Below are 10,441 nucleotides of genomic sequence, written 5' to 3'. Positions count from 1 at the left end.
TTTTTAATATGTCACCCACCCCTCTTTTGATATTTTGATATTAAAATCACCTGCCTCATAAGATAGGTAATTTAGCAATATATTAGAAATATCACCCAAAAAGGCCATGTTTGAACCTCCTATTGAAAGTCTTTTAAGATTAGACACAATCTACATATGTGTCAAAAAGACTACTCAGTAAGACATGTGTTCCATCTGATTTAAGAAAACTTCTAAACAAACAATCATCTTCGATGTTGTTTCAAATGTCACATTATCCACTCTCAAGTGCTAATTTGATGATATTTATTCAACTAACATTGCTTTGTAGGTTAAACAAAAAAAATTGTAATATTCTTTCAGGAGCTGGATTATTCAATTGGCTCACAATTACAAACAAAACAGGCACATCAATTTTGAATCTGTCTACTGCCATTATGCAATCTAACGATCAAAACATGTAACAAAATAATTGTAAAAAAATTAGATTTTTTTCATTTTTCATTTTTCTCTCTTTTTTATTTATTTATTTATTTTTACATACATTCCACTAATGAATATCAATTTATTTTTATTTTTTCATTTTTATTTTTTTTGACAGATTTGGTTTTTCTTAAAAGGATGATTCTTTCTAGACATATATAGACCCTCAAACTATCATTGCATTGTATACCGTTTCAAAATTGAAACACTACCTTTGAGAACTCATTAAACCTGATTCATGCTTTTAAACAAGCTAACCTTCAGCAAATTATTTATTTGTTATTTTTATCAAAGTTATGATTTTATTTTTTTTATATTTTTTATATTCGATTTTCTATTGTATGGATCATAGTTTTTTTTAGGGAGGAATAAGTTTTTGAACTCCAACAATGACATGTTCATTATTTACACTGCTTCAGCGACTGTAGCAAACATGTAAAAGGTTTGGACATCATTTTGCTTTTATTTGGTGTTACTAATTAATAATTAATATACAAAAAGAAGGAAATATATTATTTATTTTTTAAAGACTATAAAATATCAATACTAATTTTTCCAAAATCAATTTTTCAATAAATACATAATGAGTGAACACTGATATGTTGTATCACATCCATTGAAATAAATAAACAAACTTTAGAAAAAAAATTACATAAGTCATGTTTTAACTTTGTGTTTTTTTGTAAATATGTCATTTGACAAAATATTTTAACCACATGCATACCTTCATACATAAATGTCATAAAATTTGTTATAATCAGAGATCTGTATTGAGTTGATATTTTTGCAAACTTGCAAAAAGATAGTTTGTTTGTATATGATATTTTGTTTTTGATTCTCATATTTTGAAAGCGTTATTGGAGCTTAACTTAAGAGATTAGATTATGTCTTTGATAACAAGCATTAAAATGTCAATACTTCATTGAAATATTCTTGACTAACACTGTATTGTCCAATACAAGTTAGTTAATATAAATTATATCAAAGTCTTGCAAATAAATAAAAAATAAACAGACATTCCAAAGGGGCAAACATTTTTTTTCATTATTTGGCAATTTCAGACAAAAAGCAACATGTAGTTTTAAACATCATAAAATATGTAGAAACACATATTGTGTTAATCTTTTTTAATTTTTTGCATGTGTAACAATATATATATATATATATATATACATATATTGCCATCAACCAACTAACAAACTTTGTTCCTGGAAACTTACCTTTCTTTCATACTTCCAACGTCCCTTTTGTGCTTGTTTTAGTTTCTATAGGGCCATGTTCATTGTAGATTTTCAAAATTGAATTGAAAATTAGAGTAAAAGGGAAGAATCAAAGAATATCAACTTTGAGGTAAGTGGGTATTTCTCCTTGATTCATTGAAATTAATCATTTGAAGATATTTGTATAGTAGGGTATCTCTCCATCTTTATGAAAATCTTAGGGTTTAAAGTTTGCATTCCAAAAGCAAGCCAAACCATGTTTTCATAGTCAGTTCTAAAAAAAACATTAAATCAAAAAACATGTGAAAAATATGTTTTGATTGTTTGAGCAGCCATTTCTAACAGTTTTTGTTTGACCCTCTGTATGTACAATCTAGATTATTCAGTGAATGGCTACATTCAGTGTCTGAGAATAAATGTATTTTTTAATGATGGAAATTTAATATTTCTACATACATAAGTGTGCACACTAACAGACATGTGATATATCTTTGATAGAAGAAGAAAAGCTAAGTATTCTTGGAATTTGTTGCATTTGGTATATTCAACAAAAGTTATTGTTTTTTTATTCAATGTTAGAGATATTTTAATACAGCATTTAATAAATTACAACAAATTACTCTAATTCAGGTAAATTATAATAAAATTTGTGTTTACATGTTATTAAAATAATTATACAGAAGACAAAAATGAATTATTGATAGAGACCAATTCTCTTTTTTATTGTATGTTACTTGCAGGTTTGCAATGAATTATTATTGCACAGTGTTCAATATTAGCACGATATTTTATTTTTATTTTTTTCTGAACTTAAATAAAAAATCAAAAAAATGAAAAAAAATACCAAAAAATTATGAAAAATAATTTGTTTTCAAAACAATGAATTATCAGGCAGTTATCAAAAATGTTATCTCAAGTTGTTTATTTCACTTTTTAGCTCATATTTTGTATTCCTACTCTACAACTTTGGAATTGATCTCGACCCATTCTGGTATTATTCTTATTTCCATATAATTTTATGTTCAAAAAAATAAAAAAATAAAAAAACTAAAAAAAAACTAAAAAACAAAAACATGCCTTAACTTCAGTCCAAAATGTTTGTGTTATTATGTTGTGTAGCAAAAGGTCAAGTTTATAAAAATGTCGTTGATCTATAAACTTTATTATATCCGAAAATCTCACTTCTAGATGCATGTCAAAATCTGCAAGAGCATTGCTAATAATGGAATTGATTTTAAATAGTGAAAGCAACAAAAATATGATGTGATCATCACTAAAAACAGCGTAAATTATTTTAAATATTAAACTTGGAGTATTTTGAGAATCAGAAGCTTCAAAAATAAAGCAATATATGACGAGGTAGAAAAAAATACAATAAAAAATCGTTTTGAATATTACCAATATACATGTCAACTACTAAAAAAAAATGAATCATTTCTGAAAATAGATTTCAACAAGAGACACTGTTAGATATGATTGCATCTAAAGTAAGCAGTATTTTGAAGTTGGATTATTTAAGAAACTACACATAGTGATTTTTTGATGCGTTTTTTTATCTTGAAAAATATATATATATATATATATATATATATATCTTAAGGTTAAACTAATGATAGAAGTATAATTAGAAAAAAAAATAATCTAAGAATGTCAAACAAGGGTAAAAAAAATTAAAATATAAAAAATCTATAACACGACTGTTTTTAAATTGAAGAAATGTTATAGTGTGGGATTATAAAATTATAACTCATTAATTAGTGTATGTTAGGATACGTAAACAGTCGTTTTTTGTAGAAAAAAACAGAAAATTCTAGATTGGACAAAATTTGGTAGTTTTTTCCTCAAGAAAACAACCATAGGTTTGCAATCAAGACAATTCAATGTAATACATTAAAGCTTAACCCAGACAACACAATGGAACTTGGCTAGTGGAATTCAAGCAAAGAAAAACTAAATAGAAAGTTTTTCCAAAAAAGTAAATAATTTAAAAAGTAAATAGATCTAAGATAAATAAACTCTGAAGAATTATTTGAATTGTAATACACACAGCACTTAATAATAACATGTTATGGACATTGGAAAAAAATTGCAAAAATCCTTAAATTTATTTTTCATTAATAGAAGTTGATTACTTCAAGATTGCTGTGGTAGGATTATAACCAACATATATTGAAACATACTATTTAAATCATATAGAAAATCTAAATTCAGGAGTTGGTACGTCATGCACAACTGTTTTTCTGGTTCACTTTAATTTAGAACTTAATCTTCAAAAATCCAACAGTATTTATAAGAAATGTCAAATCCCTTGTTGAACATGATTTGGCACATTTTCCCTGTCATTTGTTTGAACACGAGTTTATGAGATAAGCAATTATTATTCATTATTTATGTAACATATGTTTTTTAAGTCTTAGGTGAGGTGGATACAAGAGCAAAATAAACCTATATGTGGATCTCTGAGGTAAGTTATTCATCTACGTTATTATAAATTATCAATCCCCATTGAAGCATTCTCAAATTTCAATTAGTTATAACATTGTATTTTATTCCAATCACATGTCATCAAAGTTATATATATATATATATATATATATATATAAACATATTTCCTTCTTGTCCAGATATTTTTCCACCTTTTTTCTTGTGATATCCAAAAGTAGTTGACCATACCCATATCATATTTCCACTATGGACGTCATTCCACACTTCTGGTTAAAATATGAATTTATTTCTCTAAACCATTATTCTAAGATATTCGAAGCATTAACAGAAAAGTAAACTGTGCAAACTGTAAATCTTTTACATTTCTGAGTTTACAAATATAAATGTTTGTCAAGGACATACATCAAATATGTATTAATACACTTTTAAATGATCTTAACTTTTTTAGGATCTTTTAGTATTGTAGATAGTTTTATTGTGTTTATTTAAGATTCTTAAAATATTTCTAAGATAGTCCATAGGATTTTTATATCTATTTATTTTTTACTTGAATTCAGTAAGAACCGTCTCTAATCTTCTACAAGCTTTAATAAACTTTCACAACCACCAAAGATTTTTTTTAGTTTTTAAAAAACAGTCAGTGAAATATTCTTTAAATTTCTGGTATATTCTACAGGTTTTAAATTCTTGTCTAGAAGCTTTTCAAAGTCTTAGAATCAATACAATCAAAGCAGTAAGTCAAGAGGCATCTTAGTCTTGCCAATATTAGTTTTAGAACTATGCAAATATTGCTTAATTCTCAGTTGTAAATCCTATCATGTTTTTATTTTTTTATGTTTTTGTTTCTGTTGATTCTATCTTACAAGTTATATATTTAGATTTTAAAAAATAAAATTGAAATATATATATATTGATAAACTAAAATTAAGGTGTTTTATATATCATAAATAAAATAAAGAATAAGAAATTTAAAATTTAAAATAATAAACCTAAAATCATTTTTTTTCAAATATTTGCCTATTAAAAGAATTTTTAGAAATTAAAAATATTAAAAAAAATTAGATTTAAAATAATAATTATACAGCAATTAATAATATTTTTTCTTTTATTGATATTAAAAATATGAAGATATATATATATATATATATATATATATATATATATATTTTAAAAGTTATATATATCTCTCTATACATATAAATATGGGATAATGTGATATTAATAAGAATATACAAAAGAAAAAAATTCTTAAAAATATTTTTTTATATATAATAGTTTTATGTCTATTTAGATAAAAGGCTCATGGTACAAGTTATTATAAATATGACATTCTATAAATATGATTATTAGATTTAAGAAAATATAAAAATATTATTTTGATCCTATAGTAATTAAAAATATTATTGATTTTTTTGTAACAAAAAATGTACTACTATTTCTTTAAAAAACTTTTATATTATCTTTAAAATTTATAAATATTTATTTCAAATATATCATAGATTTATTTTTAAAAATTTCTACTTCGGAGTTAAATTATTAATTAATATTATTTATTTTTATATTTTCAAATTCATAGAAATTAGTTTATATTTAATTTATTGTTAGAATTATAAAATCAAGTAAAATAAATAGATTTAATATAAAAATCTAAAGTCCATAAATATCTATAAAATTTTATTACTGTTATTAAATAATTATACCATAATGGATTTATTTAAATTGAATTTATATATATACTAATATTTGAATATATTCTCTCTTGGTTTGTGTATTTAATGATAAAATATTTTTAACTTATTTATGATCTAAATTCAATTTTAGAAGTATTTATGACCACATTTGGAGAAAGTGATAAAAAATAGGAATTTAATCTTTGTATAATTATAATATATTTAGATTCTTAAAAAAATATAATTATATTATTTAAAATCTAAATATATTTCTTAAGTAGCTGAATGTGATCCTTATTGAAATTACAAAGTTTCTACCTTATTAGATTCAAAAGCTTCAATTTGTTGTATAGACAAAGACTTCGTTAGAATAGAAGAATTATTATTATTAAAAAAAACTAAATTTGTATATGTAGAGATCATAGATGGTTATTTGTTGTCTTTTAAAAATGTTACTCATAAAATTCTTTCCTTATATGTAGTAATTGATGGTCATAATAATTTAATAATATTTAATATTATTGGATCATTTTTTAATCTAAGTATTTTAGATTTATTGTCATTAGAGAAGTATAATCTTTAAATAGATTAAATTTTTTATAATCTTAATTTTTTTTATAGCCTAATTTAGACTTCTATAAAAATTTATAAATCTAGTTTATTCAAATTTTTATTGGTAGGTGCAAACATATTAATGCATGCTATAAAAAAAATATCAATTTTTAATATTTATGTTGTATCCATTTTTAATGATAAAAGACTTCAAGTTATATTTTAAGCCAATATTAAGTTTATCAAGTTATTTTTGAAGAAAAAAATACAAAAATTCTACTAAAGTATCATTGTATGATTTTTTAATTGATCTTTAAAAAAAAATTCAAAAGCCATTTAGAAAAATATATAGTTTATTATTGAATGAATTTGCTAAATTTAAGGAATATATTGATGAGAATTTGGCTATGAATTTTATACACCATTCTAAATTTCAAACATGAGTTTTCATTTTGTATATGAAGAAAAATGATGGATTATTGTAGGTGTGTGTGGATTATTGAGGATTAAATAAGCAAACCATTAAGAAAAAATATCATCTACCTTTGATTTCAAGTCTTTTTAATCAATTGAATAAAGTAAAGATCTATATAAAAATAGATTTATAATATTGAAACATAGAAAGCATACTCCACACAAGTAAGTTAAGACCAACAAGGTTGCACTTTAACAAATAGAGTGTGGTATGAGATAATTCTTCCCATGTCAACCCTTTCCTTATATACTAGTACCAAGGTACCAAGTGCTACAATCCATATGGGATATCTCATAGGACCAGCCCTCTTCTTGTAATCTAATGTACTATAGACCAGTACCTAACCTTATGGGATATCCCTAACAACACTTTTACTCTATTGACCATTAACAACTACTTAAAGAGTTCTTTCTTTCAACACTCCTACTTTGCTATTGGTCAATTAGCTATCAATCCTAATGCCTTACTCAACTTGTTGTGTCTTTCTCTAACTAAGGCTTTTGTCAACAAATCAGCCAACATGTCTTTGATTTCATAATACATCATATCAATAACCCCATCTCTTCTTCTCTCTTATGAAATGATGCTGAATATTAATGTGCTTGGTTCTTGCATGATGCTTTGGATTCTTTGCAAAAGCAAGACATCCTTGATTGTCACACCTCAATGGAGTGGCCTCCAATTGCATAAGTCCAATATCTTCCAATAACAACATCAACCAAATTACCTCCATTTTTCCATGACTTATTGCCATGTACTTTGCCTCCATTGTGGACTTTGCAATGGTTGGTTGTCTCTTGCAATTCCAAGATATGACTCCCACTCAACCAAAGAATACATAGCCAGTTGTTGACCTTTTATCGTTTACATCTCCAGCCCAATCCACATCACAATATCCAATTAATGCAATATTATCTCCTCCAAGACATAGTTTGAGGTTCAAAGAGCCTTTCAAGTACCTCATGATTCTCTTGATGGTTGCTCAATGCATAGGACATGGTTTTGCCATGTGTTGGCTTACAACACTTACCGCAAATGTAAGATCCATTCTTGTGCCTACTATTGCATACATGAGTGAGCATACTGCTGCCTTGTATGGTATGCCTTGCATTTGATGCTCAACTTCAGCATATTCCTCATCCGTAAGCTTCATCAACTTCAAGTTGGCCTCCAAAGGAGTTTCAATGGGCTTGCAATCTCCCATCTTGAATCGTTTCAACACTTCTTCAATGTACTTGCTTTGGCTCAATGTGATAGTCTTTGATTCTCTACTTCTTGTGAATTCCACATCCAAACAATAATAGAGCTCTCTCAAATCACTCATCTCAAAGTCTCTCTCTAATTTCTTCTTCAACCAATCCAATCTTACCATGGTATTGCTTAAGATGATTAAATCATCTACATAGAGGATCACAATCAGCAAGAAGTCCTTGGCTTGCTATACATACAAAGAATGGTCAACTTCACTCCTTACAAAACCTTCCTTCACAAAGAATGAGTCAATGCGTTGATACCATGCTCTTGTTGATGCTTGAGTCCGTACAATGACTTCTTCAACTTGCAAACAAGGTGGTGTTTGTCTTGTTCAATAAATCCTTCAAGTTGCTCCATGTAGATGTCTTCTTCGAATTCTCCATTCAAGAATGCTGTCTTGACATCCATTTGATGCATCTCAAGGTCGATTGATGCTCCAATTGTTACTATGGTTCTAATGGTGGTGAACTTGGCCATGGGTGCAAATGTCTCATTAAAGTCCACTCCAGCAACTTGTGAGTAGCCTTTGGCAACCAATCTTGCCTTGTACCTCACAACATTACCCATAGCATCTCTCTTGGTTCTAAACAACTACTTACATCCAATTGCTGATCGATTTGGTGGAAGTGTTGTCAACTCCCATGTCTCATTGTCCATAAGAGATTTGTATTCTTCTTGTATGGCAATCTCCCACTTCATTACATCACCACACCTCATTGCATGACACAAAGTCAATGGATCATCAAAAAAAGCAACATTTGCATGGTCTTCACTTACTTGTGGAAAGATGTGGTTCTTCCACCATTCAACTTGTGGTCTTCTCTCACATGTTGGATATCTTCTTTCATGCAAAGAATATGAGCCTTTATGCACCTCTTACTGCCTTGTATGGCTCATAGAGTTCTTTCTCTTACTCATTGGTTGGTATTCTTCATTTTCATTCTCTTCATTGTCCTTATTGTATCTTGTTGGAATTAGAGTCTTCATAGTATTGGACTCTTCTATCATAGCATCTTGTCATGGACATAATCATGTAAGCTAATAATTACATATACAAATAGGTAGAAGTAAGTAAAAGTAGGTAAAAGTAAGTTAATTCTATAGTATTTAATATGGAAGCTTCCTCGAAGCTTCATAGACGCTATTTTGACTTAATAGGTGTCTTTAATTGATTTTTTGGATTAGAAACGTGGTCAACAAGTTGGCCATGTGCCACACATGTTATTAGCTTGAAGATCAAGCTAACTAGGTGGCCCATACATACAAGAACTTGCCTTGTAAGTCAAGGCATGTGTCCTACAAAGTCAACACATATTGGAGGTCCTATAGAACATTGCCACGTAGCCCCTAGTTAGATAGTATATATAGAGACAAGAGTGAATGCTTCTTCACTCTTGTTAACTCCTTTCTGCTTTCAGTCTAGTTTCAAGGGTCTCTAGTTTTCTTATCTTTTAGCAATAGCCATTCCAGTTACTCTTTCAATATATATACTTGTTTATTTATATTTCATTATCTTTCTTTGAGTGAAGGCTCAATTGTCTGAATTCCTTTTTCATCGAGTTCTTGTCCTTGAAAGATTGATAAGAGTACACCTACAATATCAGAGCTTTGTCTAATCTTAATTAAGAGTGGATTACCCCTTTTTCTTGATAAGATATAAGGATATTAGAAGTTGCGGATTACCTTCTTCTAAACTGATATTATTCTTAATATTTTCTTTGTTCTCAAGTCTTGTCTTCTATTTGTCTTGAGCGATATTAGATATCTTCTCTCTTCTAAGTATTATAATGATAGAACTTGTTGAAATGAAGAGTGCAATGGCACAAATGCAAGAGCAATTGAGGGAGTTAATGCTTGCAATGCATCAACTCAGTTTATCACCACAAGGAGCAACAAGATTGGCAGAAAGTGAAGATATAGAAATGGTTGGAGCTGCTTCAACATCTGCACCTAACCATGTCCTTTCTCCTATGGTGGAACGCCCTTCAAATGTTAGAGAACCAAGAATTGCCCTATCCGTGAAGTTCGATGGTACCAGATCCAAGTTTCGAGGATTTATCAATGAAGTGCAACTTGTGATTGAACTTCAACCCCAAAGTTATCTAACTCCCAGATGGCAAGTTAGATTCATTAGTATGCTACTTTCAAGTTCTCCACTATCGCGGTTTTCATCTTTTCTTGAACAATGAGATCTAATATTCGATAATCTAGACGCTTTTTGGGCGGAGTTTTGATCCATGTATGGAGAACATGATGCAATTCGTGTTGCAACCAATAAGATCCGTATTTTACGATAAGGCAATCTATTAGTAACGTTATACGCTTCACAATTTTAATAACTTGCAACTCATATCAAGTGGGAT

The 10,441-nt window shown here is 27.8% G+C and overlaps 1 long non-coding RNA gene across 1 annotated transcript; it reads left to right on the top strand.

The window, feature by feature from the left end:
• On the top strand, positions 1-3,164 carry LOC141045883 (uncharacterized). The gene is made up of 3 exons (XR_012218418.2): positions 1-904; positions 1,734-1,812; positions 2,069-3,164. It is a non-coding gene; the product is annotated as an uncharacterized LOC141045883 (long non-coding RNA).
• Positions 3,165-10,441: the final 7,277 nt, after the last annotated feature.

This window comes from Physcomitrium patens, chromosome 10, assembly GCF_059467195.1.
Source record: "Physcomitrium patens ecotype Gransden chromosome 10, ASM5946719v1, whole genome shotgun sequence".
In the NCBI taxonomy this organism is placed as follows: domain Eukaryota; kingdom Viridiplantae; phylum Streptophyta; class Bryopsida; order Funariales; family Funariaceae; genus Physcomitrium; species Physcomitrium patens.
This window is presented reverse-complemented; position numbering and strand designations above follow the sequence as displayed.